Here is a 27710-nt window from a genome sequence, read left to right on the forward strand (position 1 = left end):
CATCCCTCTCTCCCCTTCTTTCTCTTTCCTGAATGTACAATAAAACTGCTCTATTATTATACATCCTTCCTTCCCTCCCTGTGGTTAATATAAGCTGTTTGTTTGAGTCTGCCAATGTTTAAAACGCGATTTTTACAATAAAGCTCTAAAAATCCCATAAAACCCCAATGGGTGTCTGATTCTAGGCTGAATCCAGGGCTTTCATTACTATTGTCTGTATCAAGGAGAGAGAGGGGGCGAACAACTCCAAAATCAGAAACTCAATTTACTCTCTTATTCTCTCTCTCCCCCCCGCCCCCGTGTGTGTGTGTGTGTGTGTGTGTACATTTGTATGTGTTTCACCATTTTGGTTTAATGGTGGATGGATATAGGTCAAAAGGAACTAAGAGAATAAACATTACATTGACTACCTCAAAATATTGTTCCACTACAGTTACTATAATTTGATAAGTAAATTCATGTTTCCAGTATCTTGAAGGATGCTTTTATGTTTTATGAAATAGCATAAGCAAATAGTAGGAAATAATCCAGAATTATGACTACCATTGTGTAGATACACCAGAAAGAGCTATCAAATTATAAAGCAGCAAGGTGTAGTAGAAAAGCATGGACTTTAATCAAGTCAAATTTGACTTAAATTCTGGTTTGAGTACTAGCTATGCCTTGAACAGGTTTCTGAAACAGCCTAAGCTTTGATTTTCTAACACATATAATGGGGATAATAACAAAATCTGCCTGATGAGGGTTTTTTTGAAAATTAACATTTTACACATTCTAGTCTTTTAAAAATACAAATTATTTTATGCCACTCTTCTGCTTTAAGTGTTTTATTTCCTTACCAATATACTCCATTACTTCTTCCTGCCTCTGCAACCATATTTCACACCACTTTTGCCCCTTACACTGTAAGATACAGTCATATGGAACATTTTATAGTTCATAATATCTACTGCATTCTCTCACTTTTGGGTTTTGGTGTAGATTATGTCCTCTGACTGGAACCGTCCTTCCACCATCTCCTTAGCTTAGACAATGCCTGTTCATCCTTCAAATTATCCAAATGTAACGACGTTTTCTTGGGCAGGCTTTCCTGATCCCCAAATCAAGGTCAAGTCCCTAAGCTCTTGGCTCCCATACTGAAACTTCTTCTTATGTAATTCTCATAAACAATAGCATAATTTTTTGCATATTTTTCTTCCCTATAAATTGCAAATTCCAGCAGAGCTGCTATATTTTCATTTCTTCCTGAGTGTTTTGCCACAAATTCTATAGCCTGTGAAAAGATTGTTTTAGGGAAATATTATTTTTTAATATAGCATATTTAGTTAGTCTAGGATATATGACTAGTACCTGCTGAAAACCATCTCGTGATCCTTGTGTAAGAACTAATTAACACTAGACATATTATTTTCCTTGCTCACTAAAAATATAAATGTCTCAGAAAGTAGAAAATTATTCCTCTCTAAATAAACATACATGCCATTCAAATTTTATTCCTCTACCATTTGCCATATCTAAACCTAGTTAGATACTTTGGTTTTAGTTATAATCTGATAGAATAGATACAACCAAGATCACATTGTGAGTCAGAAGTGGAAAATTTATAATTCATTATGATACCAATAAAAGATAGATTTAGCTTTTTACAGGATTGTTTTTTGGCATTTTATTCTTTTATTTGAGGGGAACTCTCACCAAATATGTCTTTCATGGTTCACTGTGTTATTTACTATCTATGATGCATATTCTCAGGTTACTTTAAACCTAATCTATAGATTCAAAGATATCCTGTGTCAGGTCTCTAAAAGTAAAAAAGAAAAATAGGTACTTGTGAAGGCTGATTCACAGTTAGTAGTGCAGAGGGGAATGCCTTGTATATTCACAAATTACCAACCAGAGAATCAGATAAGATTTCCTTTAGTCATACACACCTACCTTCTTACTAGGAAGATCTACATACTTGAAAAATTGTTCTGCTTGACCCAAGTTACCTATCAATCCTTTTATTATAATATTTGTAAATATTGGGGCTCGAGAGCCAAGCAGAGCTGGTTGAGCCTTCAAAGCCCTAAAACGTGTGACCATGGGTTTGGGGTTTATGGATTGAATTCCGCCGGCGCAGGAGCCTCTGCAGAGAGAGAGCGCCAGACATTGGAGATGGGCAGAAGGATTCATTTAGAGCTGTGCAGCAGGGCGCCCTCTGATGTGAAATAACTTGTCCTGGACAGCAGTCGGTAGAATGAAGGCAAACTCGAAGGCCTCACAGATGACTTTGAAGAACTGGAATTCTTAAGTGCAATCAACGTAGGCCTCACCTCAATTTCAAACTTACCAAAGTTAAACTAACTTAAGAAGCTTGAACTAAGAGTCTCAGGGGGCCTGGAAGTATTGACAGAAAAGTGTCCAAACCTCACGTATCTAAATTTAAGTGGCAACAAAATTAAAGACCTCAGCACAATAGAGACACTGAAAAAGTTAGAAAACCTCAAGAACTTAGACCTTTTCAATTGCGAGGTAACCAACCTGAACGATTACCGAGAAAATGTGTTCAAGCTCCTCCCACAACTCACATATCTGGACGGCTATGACCGGGAGGACAAGGAGGCCCCTGACTCGGATGCTGAGGGCTATGTGGAAGGCCTGGATGTGAGGAGGAGGAGGAGGATGAGGAGACCTATGATGAAGATGCTCAGGTAGTGGAAGATGAGGAGGACAAGGATGAGGAGGAGGAAAGTGAAGAGGAGGAAGTGAGTGGAGGGGAAGAGGAGGATGAAGAAGGTTATAAGGACAGAGAGATAGATGACGAGGAAGATGAAGAAGAATTTGGTAAAGAAGAAGGGGGTCAGAAGCAAAAACGACACCCTGAAGATGAGGGAGAAGATGATGACTAAGTAGAATAACCTATTTTGAAAAATTCCTATTGTGATTTGCCTGTTTTTACCCATATCCCCTCCCCCCATCCAATCCTGCACCCTGAAACTTATTTTTTTCTGATTGTAATGTTGCTGTGGGAAAAAGAGGGGAAAAGTGTTTGGACTAAGGGAGGCAGGATGGCACACTTCCGGGTTTTTCATCAGCAACTTTTCCCGCGCTGCGTGAAAATGCAGCCGGCGCCAGGGAAGGTGCAGACCAACCGGGCATGCGCCAGGTGACCTCAATCTGAAGAGACCAAGATTTACCTGGTCGCACCTATGGAAGGCCTCCGGACAGGCCCGTGCCCCGCCTATTGCCCTCCCACTCCTAGAAAAGCCGCTCCCGGCAGACGCCCGGCGGGGACTTCCCAGCCCCCCACTCCTGTCGGGACTGCATTAGGAACTCTGTGGGAGAGCTCACCGGGTGACTCTCTTGGCCTCCTTTGCCAGAGGCCGACAGACCTCTCCCTACCCACCTTCTTCCCTGAAGCTAGGTGACCAAAAAATAAATTTGCAGTTTTGCTCCTACCCTTGCCTACTCGCTGGTTCTTTTGTGCCGGCTCTGGTGGTCTTAGAAAAACAAATCAAAAAGTGTACTGGGGGTTGTGAGGGGAGGGAGGGCAGGAGGGGGTGGACTAAAATGCTATTTTTACTGCCAAAAAAACCCCAGTATTTGTAAATATTAACTGGGATACTAGCTTTGTAGAATGATTTCTATTAATTATTCTTTTTTTTTTTTTTTTTGCACATTCTCTTAAGTATAGTCCTTTTAGTCCAAGGAAAAGACACTACAATCCACTAATTAATGCTTGCTACTATGTTCAAGTAAAATAAGCTCCATGATTAAAAGAAAGGGGGGAAAGAAAATATTTACAACAAAAATGTTGCTAAAAATTTAAAACAGATTACAGTAAATGCATTGTTAAAGCAAATTCTATTTTTAAAATTTATTACTAAGGAAATAATTTGTTGCTAAAGCAAATTTTTGAAAAAATAATAATGCACTTTATACTTGATTTTATATATTAAACAATGATGTATAAGCTTCAAATATCTCAGAACTTTATTTTAATAGCATGTTGCAAATTATTTAAATCATGCAAAATCATTACAAAGAAATAATAAAGCATATCTGGGGACATTATGAATATACTTTGGCAAAACAGTTTGAAAAATATATATTGTACCTTAGAGACTGTGAATCTATAAATTTTTTATTTAAAAGCTGAGTAAAAATGCATTGAGACAAATAACTATCATTGTACATTGAAAGATACAACCAGCGATAATTCAGATAACCAGAATGAAACTAATAGTAACATAATTAAAAACTAATAAAGAGCAGTGATTAAATGCTATCATCAATAATACCTTTATCAGTCAAGGCATTCATGAGTATAATGATTGCTGGAAAACTGCAGCATTTCAAGTATATTTATGTTGAATTTTTAGCATTAATTGTGGTCTTTGTTTTTAGCATAGATTTGGAGACCTCAATAAATTATAGTAATAAAGTAGTTATTAGTATCACTTTTTTGGTCCTAATAACTCTCTTAACTAATACCATGTATAAAAATAAAAGCATATGGAATTTCAGTAAAGACAAAAAATGATTTATAATTTTAGATTAATTCAAAACCCAGTAAGAGTAAACTCTAAGGTGTCCAACAAGCTAGCGACCATATATGAAGTGTCATTGGCTTACCTTTGTAGAACTTTATTGCTGGTCTGTATAATCTTCCTGGTCTGTTTTAGTTAGAAATTCCCTTATTTTATAGATCAGGAAAGTGAGACTATCAGGATTTCAATTCTAGATCCCAAGCACAATCTAGGGAGTCATAGAGCTAGAATGAGGGCACAGATAGTAAGCCAGGGTCCCTTCTTTTTTTATTTATTTTATTTTATTATTATTATTTTTTATTATTATACTTTATGTTCTAGGGTACATGTGCACAACGTACAGGTCCCTTCTAATGCACAACATGAGAATAACTTTCTATTTTCATTTGTCTGAGAAACTGTTGGGATAAAAAGATTCTAGAGAACTTGAGGTATATATCTTACTTAGTTTGATTATATTTTACCCAATAGCATTTGTTTAAAATATTTATAATATCCTAATATCACACTTCCCATTAACGTAAAAAATAAATTTTCTCTTTATAATCCTTTTTTATAATACCATAGAATTCTGAGATCTTACATGTAAAATTGCATTTGGAAAAATATTCTCCTTTTGTTTATTTGGTAAACATATGAATGCTGGTTACAAGAAAAAAAAAACAAATTTCCAGGTCTTGTAGAGGGAATACAAAGATTTGGTAAAGAATAAATCATGTCCTCAAAGAACTTAGAGCTAATGAGTGACTATAAAATAAAAATAAAAGACATGGATGATGCTGGAAAACATCATTCTCAGCAGACCAATACAAGGACAGAAAACCAAACACATAACATGTTCTCACTTATAAGTAGGAGTTGAAAAAGTGAGAATACATGGACACAGGGAGGGGAACATCACACACTTGGGCCTGTCGGGGGATAGGGGACTAGGGGAAGCTTAGCATTAGGAGAAATACCTAATGTAGATGACGGGTTGATGGGTGCAGCAAACCTCCATGGCACATGTATACCTATGTAACAAACCTGCACTTTCTGTACATGTACCCCAGAACTTAAAGTATGATAAAAATGATAATAATTTTACTTTTCATACTAAGTGAAGTTTTCAGGTGTCTATAATGGTGTGTTAGAAATCAGCATAGCACAATTTATTTTAGAATTCCTGAAATATTAAATTTTTGAATGTCATTATTTGATATCAAATAGTTAAAACCATGCTTTTCTCGCTTTTGAAAATCCATTAAATGCATCATAGAACTTGACCTTAACATTTTGATATTAGTCAGTGCTATCCTGCTAAATTTTATTGTAAAATGACAGCATACAATTAAGAGATGCAGGCTGTGAGTGTGAAAAGTTAATTAACTGCAAGATTTTGACAGACACCAGGTAATTAAACACTAAAATGAAAATAGTTTTTTGAAAAAATTTAATTATGTTTTATTTTATATTACGATGGTAAGAAATGTGAAATGGGATGTTTTCCATTAGCTGGATTTGTTCGTCCATCATGATCGTTCTCACATTATGCTCCCAGTGAAGTCATCATGCCTTTCCCACCTGCAGTGCCCTTAATCTGTTTCTTAAAGTAATTTTAGAAATTAGAATACTGCTGTGGCATTAAAGTTTAATACTTTGTTGGCGCTATAGGCAGAAAAAGCTAAAAGAAAAAAATCCACACAATTAAAATAAAAATTATGTTTCTTACCTTTCTCTCTTTTCACAGAAAAAGAAATGGAGCTTGTGTGTAATGTAGTCATGAGGACAAAATTTTAATTTATGATTCACTATAATGCAGTGGGAGTATTATACCTTATTGTGTCTCTACCTCAGTTTCCTGACATTTTTATGTGGTGATGATTCTGGTCGACATTACCCACTTTTGAGAGAGATAGCTCATTTTTGCTAATCTTGAACCATAGTCATCAAGACCTTTAAAATGAGTTTTAGACTAGAATGTGCTAAAATTCCTAGAACATTAAAGCCACTTACTAATAACTTCTAACCACAGAAATGAAACTTCTTAGAGTAAGTTAACAAAAGTCAGTTGCTTCTTATGGAGACAGCTTTTTTACTACAAGAGTCTTTGGAAATTATCTGACAAACATTGGACTATTGGCCTGAAATTTATAGATCTTTGCAGCATTCTAGTTGACAGATGCAGGGTGATTTTGGACAGCATTTGTTCATTTACCCATTCATTTTTTAAATGTTTCTTATGTCATAATAATTATTCTAGCACTGAAGATGAAATAATGAGCAGACTAGGAAACTGCCCTCATAGAACATCCACTGGATTGTCAATGCCCAGGCGACCAGCAGCCACATTGACACATGAAGTGTATTCCACTTACTCAATTGAACAAATCCAAGTGAAGGAGTCACTGTTACTGAAGGTCCTCATTATTCCAGAAGAAGCTCTTTCATGTTCTGTGTCATGAAGCCAATACACAATACCAAAAGTGAGAGTTAAGCAGTGCAGGCTTTAGTCCAATGGCCTCGGAATTGGAGAAGTGGGAGCATAGCTTGCAAATCAACATCATGGCTCCTGAGAACTGGGAATTTACAGATATAGGGTATCCTTAATGAAGGTGTGGGGCATTAAGAACAAGCAGAAGAATAGTCATGCTTTTTCTCGGAAAGGGACAGAGATTTGCTTGAAATCAAGGCCAGCCCTCTTTTTTGTCCTTTTTTGGATTCTTCCAAAAAAGGTGATTAACAGTGATTGTCAAGTGTCATGGCACCAGTGGGAGTGTCATTTAGTGTGAAAATTAGATAACAATGAAGCTAGAGTCCTTCAGAGGTCAAATAAGCTGCCTAAGAGATAGCCTCTGACCACAGACATCCTGTCTCCTAAAAATAAGCAGAGTTAGAGCTGAGTAAGAATTTAGCTATGTCACACAAGTGTAGGTATTTGGCAACAAGAGCCAGGTAGGGATACAGATGTGTCACACAGGCACTGCAGTGGGTAACAGTATCCTCCCTCTAACTAGTCTCAGAAACTCAAATTGTGCCTAGAACTTTTCATAGGGAATGTTGTTCCAAAAAGTGCCTAGTAGAAGACAAAGGTCATTGGCATAGCAGCTACAAGTTCCAAGTATAGTGTTCTGAGTAATTTCTTAAGGGGAAGAGGACTTTCTGGCATGCCTAACTTAAATGTACTGCTAAAAATTTTATAAATGTTCATACTTTCAAATTTTATGATTTATTGTTTTATTATCTTGTTTAGGGGGAAGGAATCCAGCAGAAGTAGCCCCAGGTGCTTCAGGAGTGACTGAAGTGTTTTTAATTCCTTCTTGTAATTTCCAGTATTATAACTTGTAACTTTCCACTTGAAACATTTGGACAAGTGGAACCCACTTTATTCTACACTGTCCGAAAAGTCGCAGTTAATACTTGTTGAATGATGGAAACAAGAAGGTCAGAGACAGCTAACTTTTTACTTTGCTGGTATTGGCTACCTGAATGATTGACTCTCTAATGAGGGCTCATGATGGAAGACTTTGCATCGTAATATTTACTTTGTAGCTGAACATAATTAATTATTCAGTTTGTGGCTTTAAAAGCTAAATTCTCCTAAACTTATATAAGTAAACAGTAAATCCTAAGGTAAAAGTAAAGCAAGGATGTATGAATTTAAAAGAATATTGTTTTAAAATATAGTCCACAAATTCCTGGTTACAGACATTATGAACTTTTAGAGTAAAATATGAATAAATATAATCCTATACTTAGCAATTTACAAATTAAGATAATCTTTATAGAAATTCTGTTCTGTTTTTAGTAATGACTATGCTCTTACTTGTTAGGAATGTACTGCAATGTCAGTTTTCTCCCTAATATTTACTTTAGAGGTATAATTGTTCTTGAGATTTTTCTTGTCATTGGTTTATGTAGGCTTATCAAATTCTTAGTTGTCATATTTTACCATTGGTTGTGTTCTATTACTAGTTTCTCCAAATAAACTAATTACCTAAAAGCAATTCCCAAGTCATAATTACAATGATAAGAATAGAAACACAATGTTACAACACATATGATATAGTAAATATTTATCATGAATAGAATTTGAGTAAAAATATAGGATGTGAATATGTATCTGTCAGCAAGTGTTATTGTAGAGATTTCTAAGAAATCCATTTAAAAATGGGGCAAATAAGAAATATGATTCTCAGAAAACTAGACTATATTGGATTCCAACAATCCATTTGCCTCAAGTTTTTAACATATTACTTATAAAACTTCCAAATTGTGATTTTTCAGAATAAGTGCAAAAATTACATTTCCCTGTACAAACTTGATTAACTCTATAATTGTTTGTGGAGAAGGCACACAACTTTAGAGTCATCATTCAAAATTGCATTTCTCAAAGCAAAAAGAAGAATAAATAATACTATTTCCAAAAATTTTGTAGAAATAATTGCGGAGATAATTACAAATATTATACCCAGAGAGGAAACAAAATGAGTTATTAGCAACATTTCTTTGTTAAATAACAATGCATGATGACACACTAAATTAATGACATATTCTGTAAAAGTAATTACTTTCTAATATGTATTCTAACAGATACTTTATTTTATAGCTGTATTAATTAATGTGCAGAGTATGAATTTGCTCTTTGCATTTGTGCAAACACAGCATGAGGGAGGTATGCAATGGTGATTCAACTTCAGCTGTATGAAGATTAAGAAAGAACAAATTTACTTTAATTAAAAGGACTTTGCATTGACTTTCAATCCATAGTCTGAGTATTGTTTACATTGCATATTGAAGAAAATGGTGAAAATTATGATTATGATCCAATCACTATCAGACAATGCCATTCTTTTCAGTATGCAAAGAGATTTACACAGTTCTGTTTATCTATCCTGAGGTCAGCTGACCATTGAGGGAATGACAATTTCCTGAGTGTTTGAAATGAAACAAACAAACAACAATAACAACAAAGAAACAACAATAAAAACAATTGCTTCTTGATACTAAAAACACAAAAAGGAGTACCATGATTTCAAGGGACGTGCCCAAGTGGCTAGCTCGGTAATGCGTCCTCTGCCCTAAAAAGTCTGAAACTATTGCTTCAAGGCTGAAGGAGAAAAACTTCCTATCATGCAAATATAATAGGATTTCCTATGAAGATTAAACTCAACAGTCAAAAGTTGGACATTCTCGGATACTCTTTCTAAAAATTTTTCCTTTGAGAGAGTATTCTTTTTAGACCAGTGGAAATAACTAAAATTTATTGGTGTCACTTACGGCAGAAGAAACTTCCTACACCAGATGCACGTGGCCTAATTGTTAAATAGAACATTTTGAAGGTGAACACATGCCATAATCTAGGTTTTTTACCCGCTTTTTAAGATGGCCAATTCTTCTGCCCCTGACCCAAAGACATGTGAGCAACTGCTAATGAAAAGCTGTAAACAGCCACTTGGGCCATATAGCATTTTCAGCTCCACTCTGAGGTGACGATTCCAATTACATTTGAGACTTAACTTCTCTCAATTTTTTTCCAAGGAAAGTTCCTGAGTCCAGTATTTACAATATTACAGCACTAGCAGATCTGTGTACAACTCATCTTTTTCTGCTGTATCCTCTTTGCTACTGGGGGAGGGCCTGCACTTCCATAGAGTTTGCTGATAATTGGCTGAAGAATTTCTTCCAGTTCCTTCTTCTTAGCTTTGAAGCCTTCAATATCAGCAGCTTGATGGCTTTCCAGCCATTCAGTCTTTTCTTCTACAGCTTTTTCCATGGTCTCCTTATCTTCACAGGAAAGTTTACCTCCAAGCTTTTCTTTCTCTTCAATCTGATTCTTTAAAGAATAGGCATAGCTTTCCAACTCATTTCTAGTATCAATGCACTCCTTAAACTTTGTGTCTTCCTCAGCAAACTTCTCAGCATCATTAACCATCCTTTTGATTTCTTCAGGTGTCAGGCGATTCTGGTCATTGGTAATTGTGATCTTATTTTTGTTCCCTGTACCCTTGTCTTCAGCTGTGACTCAAAGAATACCATTCACATCTATCTCAAAGGTGACTTCAATCTGTGGGACCCCACGAGGAGCAGGGGGAATTCCAGTCAGATCAAATATACCCAGAAGATGATTGTCTTTTATCAGGGATCATTCACCTTCATAGACCTTGATTGTAATGGTTGATTATCAGAAGCTGTAGAAAAGATCTGAGACTTCTTGGTAGACACCACTGTGTTCCTTGGAATCAGTTTGGTCATGACACCTCCCACAGTTTCAATACCAAGTGTAAGGGGACATACATCAAGCAGCACCAAGTCACCTGTATCTTGATCACCAGAGAGCACACAAGCCTGGACAGCAGCACAATGCACTGCAGCTACATCTGGGTTTATGCCACTGGATGGTTCCTTGCTATTGAAGAACTCTTTAACCAGTTGCTGAATCTTGGGAATTCGAGTAGAGCCACCAACAAGAACAATTTCATCAATATCAGACTTCTTCAAATCAGAATCTTCCAACACTTTCTGGATGGGCTTCATAGTAGATTGGAACAGATCCATGTTTAGCTCTTCAAATTTGGCTGGAGTCAGCATCTCAGAAAAGTCTTCTCCTTCACAGAAGGAGTCAATTTCAATTCTTGCTTGATGTTGAGAAGACAGGGCGTGTCCGGCCTTTTCTACCTCTCTCTGGAGTTTCTGCACAGCTCTGTTGTCTTTCCTGCCATCTTTGCCAGTCTTCTTTGTGTACAGCTTGATGAAGTGTTCCATAACACACTGGTCAAAGTCTTCTCCACCCAGATGAGTATCTCCATTAGTGGCCACGACTTTGAAAACACTATTATCAACGGTGAGAAGAGACACATTGAAGGTTCCGCCACCCAGGTGGAACACCAGGATGCCTTCTCCCCCTCCATCTTATCCAGGCCATAAGCAATAGCAGCTGCCATAGGCTCATTGATGATCCTCATAACATTTAGCTCAGCAATAGTTCCAATATCTTTAGTTGCTTGGCGTTGGGCATCATTGAAATAGGCTGGTATGGTAACAACTGCATGGGTGACCTTCTTTCTCAAATAAGCCTCAGCGGTTCATTTCATTTTAGTGAGAACCATGGCAGAAATTTCTTCAGGAGCAAATGTCTTTGTTTGCCCACCGCCAATATCAACTCGAATGTATGGTTTAGTTTTCTTTTCAACCACCTTGAATGGCAAGAGCTTGATGTCCTGCTGCACAGACAAGTCGTTCCACGTGTGGCCAATGAGCCGCTTGGCATCAAAGACCGTGTTCTCGGGGTTGGAGGTGAGCTGGTTCTTGGCAGCATCGCCGATCAGATGCTCCCCTTCAAGACTGAAGGCCACATAGGACGGCGTGTTGCAGTTGCTCTGATTGTTGGCGATGATCTCCAGGCACAGAGGCAGGAGTAGGTGGTCCCCAGATCGACGCAGACCAACGTGCCCACGTCCTCCTTCTTGTCCTTCTCCTCAAACGTGCCGCACCAAGCAGCAGCAGCAACGCGGCCACCAGGGAGAGCTTCGTCTTGCCAACCAGTAAGGCAGCAGCAGGCAGGGCGTTGCAGGCAGTGCAGCCACGGGCCGCAGCACAGGAGTGCGGTGTGGTTACCCACCTCTCACATTTGCGAAACACCCCAATCGGTCTTCTGTCTGTGCTATCTTGGCCAGCGTTGAGAAAGTATTTTTGTATATGTACTTGATCGTATGTAAAATCCACAACCAAATGTGGCAAAAGCAGAGAGAAATAATTTCCTGGGACTGTAGGCAGTCAAAAGTCAGATTTGGATTCTCTATGTTGCTCTCAGCTTTTGAGTTTTAACTGTGCCCTGCTTACTGACTTGGCATTTGAAGGAGTGCTAGAAATGGCCCTTAATGGAAAATTATAAGAAAACACTCAGAATTTCCAAGCCCATGTTCAATCTGAGTATTCCAAAGGGCTTCACAGTGTTAGAAATAATTGCCATTTACAATAATTTATAGGTTTACTAGATTTTCTAAATTGAGATTTAAAGAATCAAAAAAGATGGGGAAAATAACATACAAAACAAGCTACCTGCCATCAAGGCTGAATAGACCTATGTTGGTGAAAATAGTTATAAATAATATAATTCCTATCATTGCATGAAACAATTGTGACTAGTCACTTTTAAAGGCTATACTTTATTTTTATTACTAAAAACATTGTATTGATTTCTTTTCATTTATCTACAACTGGGGTCCGTGTTGTCAGGTGCTCAAGCTGATCCTAAGCAGCAGCAAATATTGCAGGTGCAGGTGGTCCTTGCCAAGCTTCCATTGGTTGAGCCAGTGAGGAGACAACACACCCGAATGATGTAGCTGTTTATTACTCACAGCACAGCAGACAGCATGAGCTTCAAGTTCACGTCAAATCCCCATTCCCCCCAGGTCCTATGGGGGCGATGTGGAGGAAGCCTGGGTAGACACTATACACATGGTGAGTCTGTGCCACAACTGAGGAGTCTTGGAAATCCCGACTTATAAGGGGACTTCAAGCAAACCTGCTCATCCTCCACTTTAGAGAGAGACATTATTCATATTTTATTGGTCAGGAAACCAATCTGCCCTCTGATCCAGAGGGAGACACTTTCTCTATCACTCTGAAACATCTCCAGGAGAGGAGGGAGACCTAGTTTTCTGACCCTGGTGCATAAGCAGATCTGCTCCCTGCCCCCACAGCAGCTTTGTAGATTTCCATGAACAAAGCTGTCAATGTTTTTTGCTTAGAGGATGGGCAGAAATACCAAATCCTTGGAGACTATCTCCCCAACACACAAGTGTACCCAGTGCCCATAAATGGCGTTGGGGGTTGAGCAAGATCAGATGATTATGTGCATTTCATGCAAAAAAAAAAAGGATTGCTTCAGCCATAGTTGAAGGCAATTGATACCATCTCAAGTCATATTGTTTTTAATAATAATAATAATACTTACAAATAATTGATTCACAAACATGGAAACTACTTTTGACAACTTAGACATCCTTGCTCTAGCCTAGTTTTGGATACATTCCTCTCTAGTTTTGGGATTTAGTCACACACCTTCAAGGCCCTGTCTACAGGTAGCGTACTTAAGAATAGCCCTTATATAATAAAGAACCTGATAATATTTAGCTAATTAAATGGTAGGAGATAAGAATAAGAACTCTTCAGGCATCTTTAATTTAGCTCAGAACTTAAAGAGTTCTCAAATAGCACAGCATTGCCCTGAGGCATTTATTCATGTGAGCTTCTGTCACTAAGAAAGTAAAGAAAGACAGATCTGAGCAAATCTGAGTTTTTAACTGGGAGTGGAAGAGCTTTTCCTCTTCACCTCAGATCATACTGTTTCTGCTTTTAAGAATGGAACAGTATGGTCAGATAACACAAAAGGCACCCTTCCAAATAGAAGCCAAAAGATTGCACTGGCTCATAGAGGGCATCGCTGCTTGAATAAAAGTCAGTAGTAGGAAGTTAGAAGTGAGCAGTGTATTGGTTCTCAATTTTTTACAAAATAGAATCACATAGAGCGTGGCTAAATGATATCAATTCTTTGAGGATGACAGGTTTTTTAAAAAGCAGAGCCATACACCAAAGTAATGATTAATTGAGGCAATTTTTCTACCTTCAAGAAGATCCTGAATTTAACACATTATTCACATTGGTGACTATGGGGCTTCAGAATTACTGCATTTTCAAAGATTATTAAAACCAGAAATTGGCTAGGCACAGTGGCTTACGCCTGTAATCCCAGCACTTTGGGAGGCTGAGGCTGGCAGATCACCTGAGATCAGGAGTTGGAGACCAGCCTGGCCAACATGGCAAAACCCCATCTCTACTAAAAACACAAAAATTAGCTGGTTGTGGTGGTGGCAGGTGCCTGTAGTCTCAGCTACTCTGAACACTGAGGCAGGAAAATCACTTGAACCTGGAGGCAGCGGTTGCAGTGAGTCAAGATCACACCACTGCTCTCCAGCCTGGGAAACAAGAGCAAGACTCCATCTCAAAACAAAACAATGCCGGGCGCGGTGGCTCAAGCCTGTAATCCTAGCACTTTGGGAGGCCGAGACGGGCGGATCGCAAGGTCAGGAGATCGAGACCATCCTGGCTAACACGGTGAAACCACGTCTCTACTAAAAAATACAAAAAACTAGCCGGGCGAGGTGGCGGCGCCTGTAGTCCCAGCTACCTGGGAGGCTGAGGCAGGAGAATGGCGTAAACCTGGGAGGCGGAGTTTGCAGTGAGCTGAGATCCGGCCACAGCACTCCAGCCTGGGTGACACAGCGAGACTCTGTCTCAAAAAAAAAAAAAAAAAAAAAAAAAACAGAAATTGGCATTTGTCTTATTAAACCCTCAGTACAATAATAGACTCTTGCAAAGAGCTTTAAATATTGGCTTGAAATATGTGTGTGTGTGTGTGTGTGTGTGACTAGTTTTAATATCTTCTACAATTTAGAAGGAATTAGTGTTTATTTTTTTCTGAAAATAAGTAATTTATTTTGTATAGATCATATAGGTATCTTCTTATCTCAATGGGGGAAAAAAAGTCTTTCTTTTAAACTCTCCAGAGTTTGCAGCAAATATTTTAGTTAATAGCTCTTCCTTTAAATCAACTGAGCCTCAGATGTCATGAAAACAAACATGAAGTTTAATCATAGAAATATATTGCTCTTCAACAATCTTTATGTCTGTAAGTACTTAATGTTGTCTGGCAGTATATATTATTCTATAATAAAATCTGTTTTGCTAGTGTATAGTAACATATCAGATAAAACTTATTGGACCTGTGCAGAACCCAAGATTGGTTAAGTGTGGAAAGAAATTTTCCTAATGAAGTTATTGGAAATAGTGATGGCAATATTGTTGTCTTTTAAATAAAAGCTAAATTCAATCAAATATAACCATTCACTCAGATGCCTTATGTGTGCTATAATGTTTATCTGAAAATGTTAGTATTAGAGTCTTAACTAAAACTAATGTAGTATGCTAACGCAACATACAGCAAATACAGAAATAACCGTCAGAGTTGAGGTTTACTGGTATTTTTGCCCATTCCCAACACCCATCCTGGGCATCAAAATGTAATTCTTCATGAGTTCTGTAAGGAAAATAAAATGGATTTGTCTAGAATGACCTACTTTATATTGTTAATGCACATTTTTAAAATTTTGTTTTGCTTTTTAAATCCTTATATCTCATTAAAATTGTGATTAAATATAAACAATATGAAATTTACCATCTTAATAATTTTTCATAGTTCAGTGACATAAAGTACATTCACTTAGTTGTGCCACTGTCACTACCAGCCATCCAAAGAACTCTTTTCATTTTGCTGTACCAATATTTTTAGACAACATACTCTATGTAGGTGTGGGTATTAGGATCTATTTATAATTACTAAGAATCTTGGAATTACATTTAGGCATTATGGCTAGCTGAGACTACACGGGCAGGTCTGATGAGGCTTGGGCCTTTCCTGTGTATCTCAAATGGTCAGGTCAACATCGGGAGTTGATCATTACTTTAGAGGTCATACCACCAAGGGATTTCATGTTTGATTATGTTATTGTTTAAGTATATCATTCTGTATAAGTCTTTATCAACTAACTTCTATGGAGGTTTGTTTTCTATCAATAGGCTAGGCAAACTTCTTGCTACTATTTAACTGGTGTAACCCTTTCTATTTCAGGCACAATCCGTGTCCATCAGTGCAGAGTGTATCCTTTTGTGTTTTGTGTGTGAAACAATGGACATGTAATTCTTTTGGTAGAATTACTTTCTCTTCAATGTGGAAGCTAAAAGTGAATAACTATTCACCAAATAGGTGATATGGAAAGGTTGAAAAGAGGTATGTGGCAAAAGCATATAGATAATATTTGAGGGAGATACTGTTTTGTCAGTTTATTTCAAATCAAATATTGTAAATTTGTACCTATAATCAATGGGGTGAGTGAAGGGATAGAAACTGTAAATGGAAAACTGAAGACTTATATAGGGAAAAAGTTGTAAAATCTCATATTGCAGTGTTGAGCAAACCAGCTTTACACTTTATGAGTTTCTGCCACTGTTGTATTGAGAATACCTGTATCTGAACCTCAGGGTTTTTAAAAAATGTCTTATGATTTCCCATTATTGCCTCCCTCCCACCAAGGAATTATAGATTTCATACAAGACTTTGAAGATTCTACTCCAAGAGGCTGGCATGTTCTAAAGGGAAACCTCTTCCTGGAGCACTTTCATTCTTCTTACCTCTTTCCTCTGCTTCCTCCTTCAGTGGACTAAGGGCCAGTAGTTTTCTTTCCTACCTCTTCCTAAGTGGTACTTTCCTATGATGATTTTTTTTCTTTTCATCTCTCCTAGACTTGATTAAATGTCCCTGTTATATGCTCCCATAAAACCCTGACCTTTTTGTCTCATGAATTCCATTGCACTTTATTTGAATCAGGGTTATGGTTGGCTTCTTCCTCTGCTGTATTTTACATTCCATGGTGGTGGTTACCTGCTTATCTTGTCAATGCTGCATCACCCAGCACTATGCGTGGTATCTGGCATCAGCCTGGAATAATTTTGGCTCCAAAAGTTAAAAATGTACATTTAAACAAAGCAATAAAACTTCCGGAAGAAAACGTAGGATATTTATTTATAACCACAGAGTGAGAAGGCTTTTCTGGCATTCAAGATTAAGAAAATTGAAAGAAAAGATTGATGCTTTTGACCACATAAAAATTGGAAGCTTTTATATAGCAAGAGATCTCACAGAGTCAAAAGGTAAATGACAAAATGGGGAGAAGGTTTTCTACTCATCACAAACAAAATATTATAAAGAAATAGACCAAATACTCAGTGGATCAAAAGTAAAGATTTGAACAGATAATTCTCAAATACCACTTTTTATGCATTACCTTGGGAAAGTTAAAAGATCAATTATACATTCATTTGGCAACAATCAGTGTGACTGTGTAGAGTGAATTGAATTGGATTGGGTAGGTGGGAATAGAGACTTGAGGTAAGTTTTTAATGTACTTTGCTTTATAACATTTTACTTTTTGAGTCTTGAAGTCATATAACCTGTTAAAATTTAGTGATCAAACAATTGGAGAATGGAAAAAGTTAACAGCTGTAAAAATATAAAATACGAGGCAAGTATAAGAACTAGAACTTTTTAGTATTAGGCTGAGGGAAGTTAAGGCTAAATTGGTAATAGTCTTTAAGTTTAAATGCTTCGGCTTAAAAATAAGGGATTCACACTTTGATCTCTTGGTCACTTCAAATTCTGAGACTCTATCATTTGACATGAATGGTTTTTTAAAAATAAGAAGTCTTATGTCTAGATATTTTCTATCTCCATTAAGAATAGCACAAAAATGTGAACTTAAATTTTCAGAGGAAAAATGTGAGGTTGGAAAACTATAAAGAATATCAAATTACTAATTTCTAATAACAGGAGTCTTCACTTGCATATATTGAGCATCACTATGTAGCTGACTTTGGGAGCTTCTTCTTTGTTTAATTTAGAATTATTTATTTAATTTAAACTATACAATTGTAAAATATGTGTAACAGTATTTTAACTGTTTTTTCTTGCACATACATCAGATGCTTTTATAAATGTACATGTAAACACTAAAAATGTGTATATATTATATGTTATCAATACATGTATAGAAGGAAGGAAGGAAGGAAGGAAGGAAGGAAGGAAGGAGAGATGATATTCTTTGAAAAAAATGAACTTCTATTTCTCTGCAAGTTGCTTTTTTCACTTACTAATATGCCTTGCTTTCTCTGATACCTATATACCTAACTTAGAAAACACATTCTGTACAATTCTTGCTTTTTAACCTTAACAAGGTCAGTTTTATTTTTGAAAATATTTTATAGAAATATTTAAGAATTGCTTTATTAGTCTTTTAGTGATTATATTTTTAAATATTTTATAAATTATTCTATCTTTATTCACTGTATTGATCTGTGGCAGGCTTTCATACACTATGTGGTCTAGGAAGTGCACAGAGATCTAGAGGGAGCCACATTATGTCTACATATCAATGTCTTTATGAAAAACCTATTAGTGTTTCATAGCTATTAATTGTTTGTCAATGTAATGTTTGTGTATTTCATTCATTAGTTTATGTCAATGAATTTCAGAGAAAATGAAGAGAAAAAAATACTTTTTACCTGAAGTTCTAATTGTACAGCATGAATTGTCTATTATAGGTTGTATGCATGATTGAGTCCCAAAAGAAAAAGCAGACACTGGCAAATGATTTAATTTTGTCTACATTCAGAGAATTTATAATGTGATACTAAAAATAGAATTTCAAGCAACTGTGGCACAGTCCTTAGCTAAAATACATTAACTTGAAACCAAATTTAAAAATAACAGTAGTTCATAGACTGTGTTGCCACAATATAAAAAGAAGATCATAAATCTAAGGAAGAATTATTTATAGAAAATCTTTGAGCTAGGGCTATATTGTCATGTTCTAAGCAGCACTTAACACATCTATTTGATGGTACTAAAAATATAATCACCTTCCTGAAGAAGCATCATAATTTAGCACTGTTCATTATAGAAAAGTTATCAAAAAACTGTCATGGAAATAAATAACTTGGAATGGTACTATTTTGGGGGGTTTTATTTTGTAAGATTTTAGAATTTTATTAGAATGCCTCTTCTGTGTCTTCAAATTGGAGTCCTTTCTTTGTCTATTCCCTAGCATGAAATTAGTTATACTTCTTGAACATAGTTAATATAACTTGTTATGCCTTAGTGTGTGCTAACAATTAGATATACATTGTGTATATAGTGTGCTTGTGTGTGTATATATATGATTGTGTGTGTCTTGTGTATATGTATACCATATATGTGATACACACATTGTATATGAGATACAAAAAGATATACAAGACCATGAAAGTCTTAAAAAGAAAAATTTTATCTAATTTGGAAGCTAATATTGAAGGGAGAGTAGGAGTTAATTAGTCAAAGGAGGTCAATGTATTTAGGCAGAGGGCGTATTCACACAAATGTTTTGTGGAGGGAGAAGCTTGGTGGGTGTGAGGAGATAAAGAAGGCTTAGGTGGCTAAAGTGGGAGAGGCAATGGGGACCCCACACTGTGCGAGCTTGCAAGACAGACTAAGATTTTGTTTTTGTCCTATGAGCAGTGGGACTCCAGTAAAATAGGATTTTAAATAAGGAAATGAGATGATGAGACTTTTACTTTGAGAAGATTTCTGTGGTTGCAGAATTGAAAACAAGTTTTAGGAAGGTAAATGTTGTTTAGAATGGATATTAAGTAGCTTAGTGAGAAGGCTGTTGCATGATTCAGGTGAGAGATGCCAGGTTGGACTAGAGCAATGGAGATAAAGATGGCAAGTGGATGTAGCAGTTCTGATGACATTTTCTCTTTAAACACCAAATTCTACATTGGTCTAAACTGTATTACTTATTACTTACTAAATCTTACAAAATGGTAAGAGTTAGAGTGCCTTGCAAGAGATTATTAACATAAATGTCTCTGAGGATTAGGGTGAATTTTGGATGCCCAGACTCATATTCAGCTGTCTTGACATAAATAAAACATTATCTGCTTAAAGATGATATATCACTGTCTCCTCTGCTGCGTAATCCCTCCCTTTATAAAAAATAAAGGAGCACCATGCCAGTTCTCATATTTTAATAAAACTTAAGCCTTGAAATATTTTATCATTACCAAGCTCCATATAATTTTTAGTCAATGCAACTCTGAAATAAATTTTAAAGTTATTAAATGAATATTAAACGGACAGCTAGAATACTATTAGGTACCAATTTTATATAATTGACCTTCTTGAAAGGTTAGTTGCACTAATCTTCCATCTTAGACAAGAGTATTTTACAAACACTTACGCAAAAGTTCAAGTGACATAAAATTCCTTAAATTCAGCACATGCTGAATTTATCTAATAACTCTATATTTATTATATCCAGTAAAATTACCAGCACAGAAGCTATAATTCAATATAAATTCCTGCATTAAAAAATGTATAACTCTCTGCCTAATCATGAATTTTTTTCACAATTAAACATTGGGAAAATTTTGTCTTTTTAAGTCAGTGCTTTTGCTACTAAAGGATATGACTTTTATTAAAGTCCTGTAATTTCAATCAAGAAACAGTTAATCAGCATTTGCAAAGTACAAAGATAAGTCACTGCTAGAGAGTCAGTGGTGAATGAACCCAAATGTCCAACATCAGAAGTTTTACCATCTAGTATGGAGTTAATTTTTTCCTAGTATATCCTTGCCATAAACATTTAGCCAGTATTCAAATTCTCCCTCTGGAAATTATTAAAATATTCTTAGACTGAGCAAAACTTTCTTCTCAGTATTTTTCCTGACTTGTTTAGTATTACTATAGGTTATAGGTCATCTAATTGTTTTTATGCAAATCAAAATTTTCTTTTTTTAAAAAGAGACTTTGCCAGATGGAGAGTAATTAACCACAAATGAGAAGACACATTAATAGTATCTTATATAAAGGATATTTGTCATATTAGCCTATAAGAAAGGATGAATGTGCAAAGTTTACTCATTAAAGTACCCTTTCCAGCCTCTATAAGTATGTGTGTATGTATTTTAAATCCAAGTAATTAATTTTTGGAAGTGACGTTTATTACATCAACTGACATTAATTAGGAAAATGGTATTTTCAATGGTTTCTGTAGCACTTTGGGAACATATTGTGTTTCTGAAACTATTCAATATTATTGTATTAGTGTATTATTTACTAATCCATATAAACTTACTACTATTTTCCTTTGTTTCTTCAAGTATTACATACTTTGTCATAAGAATATGGCTGTAAGAAATTCCAAATGATATCACAATACCGAGCTAGTGACAAATGGTGTCTATTATTTTTCAATAATTTTAGCTTAATGAGAGTTTACTATGTGCAGAATCCCGTACTGGTGTAGAGAGGAAATCACAGCCTCTCCTTTGCATAGTTCCATTAAAAAGGTGGAAAAAAATAATCTCCCTCTATCTCATTACCAGCTCCTTCTGCTCCCTGGGATTATGCCCCTGGCAAACTCAGTGCTCACTGATAAACCACTTATAGAATCAGAAGACTCCCAGCAACAGTGTCAGGAGGAGAACATAATCTCATCCCACAGCCACACTGCCCACCAACACAGGGAGGGTCTGAATGCCACATGGTGTTCTCTATAAACTGCAGCCCTGGACTTTTTCTCTAGGTGGTATCATTTCATCTCAGGGTTGTGGTGGTTCTAGGGGAAGAAAGATCAGCAGCTGTGATGCCAGGTTTTTCAACTCATGGGAGAAAGGCTTCTCCTTTTTCTGATAATTTTCATTTTCCCTAGGCCTTTGTATGATTATCTTCTTCTTATATTTTTATTTTTAACCTCAAGCCATATTTTTAATTTAATTACTATAGTAAAATATACCAGCATTTTTGAAATAAGTCAAAATTTTATTATTATTAGATGTTAAGCTCCATTTTAACAGAGAAAACATGAACCCATATAGCATAGTAATTAACACTGTAGTGATATTTAAGTATTCATATACCAATAGTACCATCAGTACTCGGTGATGTAATCTAGGAGCTTGGACTTCTTAGGTCTGATGGAAAGTACAGACCCAATTATAATTGTTTCTCTGTTACCTCATTAACTAAAATTGTTAAGGGAGGTGAAGAAACCTCACTTACATTATATCCAACTTGCACTCTTTCCTGCAACCAGACTGACTTTTCCATGTTCCTCCAAAGAGCCCAGATCTTTACTGGACACATAATTTTGCTCCTGCACTTTCTCCTTGTGTTTATCTATCCCTCAGTCAGGCCTCTGTTTAAGAGTCACCTCTGTCCAGAGACTTTTCTGTCTCTTCTGGCTGTACAAGGTTGAGCAGGCGGGGAGTTAGGCATCTCCAAACTAAAGTTACTTGGTACAAAGACTTTATCCCGTTCCTAACATGACAATACACAGTCCTTGACACCATTAGGTCCAAAGCTACTGGCAAGATGATGTAACTTTATTATATTGAAGTTATTTGAATTTAGATATATGTACTGTTTTTTGAATTAGGAATGTGATTGGGTTCAAGGATGCATTTTCAGAAAACTGAGGTCTTATGTGTAAAATAAGACCATCACTGCACGTCAGTACTCTGTTATAGATCAATAAAAGAGCACATTTCAGTGACATTCTGTGTAGGACAGATTGGCAGATTGTTATACCTAAGGTTCATGATGGTGGGATTACTGTCTCTCTCAGACCAAAGCAGATGCAGTGCTTCTTGTGATCTGACAGATGCAGAAGTACACTTTTAGCTACATTCTTTCTCTGTCTCTATCTCTGTCTTTCTTTATCTCTTTCTCTCTGTGTGTTTCGCTCTCTTTCACACACACACTGAGATTGAGAGAGAGAGATGAGAGAGAGAAATCTGCATGCATGTTTGCATGACATTTTACCTGAAATTATGAAAGTTGTAACCCTTAGTTTTCCCTGGGTTTGGAACCATCCATTTTTCTTCTTAAGTATGTCACTTACTACTATCAATATTAAAGCTTGCTTTTGTTTAACTCGTATCTGGTAAGTCTGCATTCTCCATTAAAAAACCTACCTTGTTAGATGAAAAAGAACTTGTCCTTAGTTTTACCTTAAAAGCAGAAAAAAAAAAAATCTATATTGAGTCTCTAAAAGAGTAGATGACATTGACTTCATTCCACAATAATCTCCTTTGTCATTTACAAGCCGTGCAGTTCTCTGTGCATGGTAATTGCACCAGCTGAGAAATCAAAGAACCTTGATTTTATGTTCAGTTCTGTCCCTCATTTATTGTGTGATTTTGGTAAATTACTTCTTTAAATCTTGGTCTTATTATTTAAAAAAGAATTTCTCTTTTGGCCATAGGAAAGTTACTTGTATAAAATAGTGCATGTGAGATTATTCATTGATCAAATCACTTGATAAGGATTTATGAGTCGTTTCTATGTGCCAGTATTGTTCCATATGCCAGAGGTACGGCACAAAAGAACACAAATGTCCTACTCCCTTCTAGCTTCACTGCAGTACACTTGAAACTATTAAGGGCTGTATTAAGGAAAATATCAGAAAAGGCTGTGTAAATCATTTAATTAAGCTGTTGTTTCCATTGGGAATAAGAAACATGTTTAATTCCATCATTAGTATATATAGAGAGAGCACAAGGTACTCAGATAAGTATAAAACTGAGTTTAAGAAAAAAATCAAGAAAAATCTAAAAATAAGATTAAGGAATCAGAAGGCCTGATGGCTATTCACAGAGTAAGTTGTTTCAGACACTCAGTGTGTTTCCTGAGAAACCAATCGCTTGGTTATTTAGTGTCATAGAAGGACTATAAAATTAAAGCCCTTGCTAGTGCATCTAATGATGATATTTCCACAAGGCAGCTGTGTGAAAAAAATAAAATTAGCAGCACAAAAACGAACTATCTCTATCCTTCTCAGAAAAGCTGCATCTTAGATTCCCAAGTTCTTAGGGCAGGAGCATATTAATTCTGATAATTATTTGGTTCTCTGATTTCATAATTCTGTACTCCTGTATCTTTTTTGTCACTAGGGAGTTAATTTTAGGCCAATTAAATGTTAGGATTGCTAAGGGGTTTGGTATTACCTGAAGTCATTTAAAAATGGGATGACTAATTTTTCCCTTGTGATATGCATCAGTCTGAACAGAAAAAAATCCATAGCAAATATGTTGATACCTTTTGGTAGTGCTGTATGATACTAAATATTTGACACTATTTTGCTTCTATGTCTGTGCATGTGGCAAGCACCAATGACTATATTGTAATTAACACTACATTAGTGAAGACCAAGTATAAAATGATTGCCTCTCTTGCATGCGACCCTTGGCATTTCTGTCACAGTGATTGTATTTAGTCAGGTTTGCCTTAGTAACTAGTAAAGGTTTGAGTAACTGTAAAGGTAAGTGAGATGTTATAAGGGATTTTCACGCCATACTAATAATACTTTCTGATATTCAAAGGTCTTTTGAAACTTTTAGGTCTTGAGTTTATTTCTTTATCAATAGATTGATATTTAAAATAATTTTTATCCCCATATTCCAGCAAACGTAGGTTCCTTTTTTTGATGATTGACTTGAAGACTGATTGCTAAATTTAGGAATAGTGCTAGGTTATTGAGGCCCAAATAGAAACAATTTAGAAAAGATTACAGGGGTGTATTAGGGTTCTCCAGAGAAATGGAACCAAGATAATGCGTATGTGGTGGGGAGTGGAGGGTTGAAAGAGAAAGAGAAAGATTGTAAGGAATTGGCTCAGGCAGTTACTGGGGCTAACAAGCCCAAAACTGCAGGGCAGGGTGGTGGGCTGAAAGTTCTGGCAGGAGTCAGTGCTGCAGTCTTCAGTGTGAAGACATCTGGAAGCAGAATTCCTGTATCATCTACGGACGTCAGTCTTTTCTCCTAAGGCCTTCAACCTATTAGATTAAGTCTGCTTACATTATGGAGAGTAATCTGCTTTACTTCAGAGTCTTCTGATTTAAATGTGAATAACATCTACAAAGTACCTTCACAGCAACAGCTGACTGGGATTTGACAGAACACCTGAGTACCGTAGCCTAGCCAAGTTGATACATAGAATTAATCATCATAATGGAGACTTATCATACATTAATTTAATATAGAAATTATGTTGCCTTGGGAAAAAAAAGTAAAGTAAACAGTATTGAGAAGACCTAAATTTTACCTTTAGAACAAATGTAAGCACCTACGGGAAAACAGGGGCCAAGGTTGTGGATATTTATATCTAGATTTATACCCTGAAGGCTTAAATTTTCTTAGCTTTATAGATGTATAAATCAATTGTGGATAATTCAGTTGTGGATAATTTTGTAATAAAAATCATAATTGCAGCGAATTAATTACTAGCCATTATATCAAGTAATCCACATTTGTTATTTCATTTGCACAAATCTAGACACATATTATCTTTACTATAAAGATGAGAAAATTAATGCTTAAATAGGTTGAGGTTTGTGTAGGGTTACAGCGATAGTAAGAAGTAGAACTAGGATAATTACTGTATGTTTTAAGGATTTTTTGCTCTTCTCACAGTTCAAAACATATCCTAAATGGAAGGTTTTAGTTTTACAGTTTTCGTCCTTACATACACCATCTGGATGAACCCAAGATATCTCATAGCCAATTTTCATGAAAGAAAATCTCTCTTCCCCAAATGATGAACAATTAGCTAATTAGTAATGGCTTATAAAAAGCATGACTCTTTTATCTTAATAATTTACCAGAATTAGTTTTTGTGGTCAGTATTTTTTAAGAGGTTTATATAGGTATTAGGCACAACCAGACAACTATCTGCTACTGTTAAATAATGTATTTTAAGAGAAATACATTAGAACAGCATAAGATTACGTTCCCTTGCACATTTAACCCACTAGAAAAAATGAATCCCTATAAGCTTAATCAAAATGCATGACTACTGAGGTTTTCTAGCACCTGGAGAAAGAAAACTGGGAGAAACAATCTCGATAGATACAACCATCAGGTTGAACTGCTCTCCAGCCTTCCTAATCTCATACCACTCCTCACTTGTACTCCACAATCACTCTGCAGTCTTTTCTGTTTTCTGAACAATATCACAGTTGTATTTCTAATGCCGAATAACACATCTGGTGCACAGTGCTTACTAAACAGTTTTAGAAAGGTCAGAAGGAAGGAAGCTAGGAAGGAAACAGTATTTTCTAGAAATGCTCACTTTTAGCTCTGTATTTACTTCTCCTCAATCAATCCCATTACTTATCTAACACTCTTTTACTTGTGTAATTGGCAACCAAAAAGCTGAGAGGTTATGGTGAAATTTGTCATTTTTGATGCAGGTGATTATTTCTTTTTCTTTATTGTTTTTTCCCATCTCCTACTATGGACTAGTCACACATAAAGCCCAAGATTGCACATTGAATCTCAGCATGTCCTGAGCCTTGAAGAATACCTTTATTATCTTTGAAATTTCTTATTTTAAGTCAGAAGGAAATATTGACTAGTGTTTTCTAATGGACACATTTTAGAAGGTTTGTTGACTTTATAGTGTGAAACAATTTCTACAGAGTAATTACCCTTTTAAAAAAAAAAACAAAACAAAACCTCCCTGACTATACTTCTAACAATAGAATGGCACTTGTTATAAAATTGGGAAACATGTTTTAAGAATGAGAAAGGAAAGGAATTGTGTGTTAGTCTGCTCTTGCACTGCTCTAGAGAAATATCTGAGGCTGAGTAATTTATAAAGAAAAGAAGTTTATTTTGGTTCACGATTCTGCAGGCTGTACAGGAAGTGTGGCTCTGGCATCTTCTTCTAGTGAGGACCTCAGGAAGCTTCCACTCATGTCAGAAGGCAATGTGGGAGCAGACATGTCACATGGCAAGAGAGGGAGCAAGAGAAAAGGGAGGATGTGCAAGGTTCATTTAAACAACCGGCTCTCACATGATCTCATAAATCAAGAACTCATCCATTACTGAGAGGATAGCGCCAAGCCAGTTATGAGTCAGCTACCCCCATGACCCAAACGTCTCCCACCAGGCCCTACCTCTAACGTTGCAGATTACATTTCAACATGGGATTTGGAGGGAAAACACATCCAAACAATACTAAATTGCATCTGCCATTATTATTTTAATCTAACAATTTGTCTGATTTGCTATTGTAAAAGTAATCTGTACTTATGACATTCAGCACAAGTAGTCAACCTCACTCATCTGGTTTGAAAGTAATAATTGGAAAAAATAGTCATCATATGCATTTTGGAGCAAATAAAATTGGTTTGCCCAAATTATAACCAATTGTTAATTTTATTGATCATCTTTTAAATAAATTATATTTGCCATCAGTGTTCAAGAATAAATTATTTTCCAGGATAAAAAATCTGTTCTGGAATGTGTGTTTAATTGTTCTAGAAAGAATAAGAATGAGAAAGGAAAGGAATACCCTACACATAGTTTTGTCTAAGTGTTGATTTAAATACAAAACTTAAATATTTGGAAATATGTATTTGGTTTCTTTTGTACTCAAAACTTGCACTTTGTAGTGTATCAAATTTTTACTTCATTAGATTTCAGTTTTAAGAATTCTGTGATTCTGTGAAGTAATTATAGTGCCTTTTTTTTTTTTTTTTT

The 27710-nt window shown here is 36.0% G+C and overlaps 2 pseudogenes across 1 annotated transcript; one reads left to right on the top strand and one right to left on the bottom strand.

Moving 5' to 3' along the window:
- The first annotated feature begins 1866 nt into the window (after positions 1-1866).
- On the top strand, positions 1867-2891 carry LOC105524514 (annotated as a pseudogene).
- A 7190-nt stretch (positions 2892-10081) lies between these two features.
- LOC105524515 lies at positions 10082-23122 on the bottom strand (annotated as a pseudogene). The gene is made up of 2 exons (XR_001003772.1): positions 22990-23122; positions 10082-12178 (listed from the first exon to the last, which is right to left on the bottom strand). The product of XR_001003772.1 is annotated as a 78 kDa glucose-regulated protein pseudogene (transcript).
- Positions 23123-27710: the final 4588 nt, after the last annotated feature.

Source organism: Colobus angolensis, unplaced genomic scaffold, assembly GCF_000951035.1.
Source record: "Colobus angolensis palliatus isolate OR3802 unplaced genomic scaffold, Cang.pa_1.0 Scaffold5, whole genome shotgun sequence".
NCBI classification, from domain to species: domain Eukaryota; kingdom Metazoa; phylum Chordata; class Mammalia; order Primates; family Cercopithecidae; genus Colobus; species Colobus angolensis.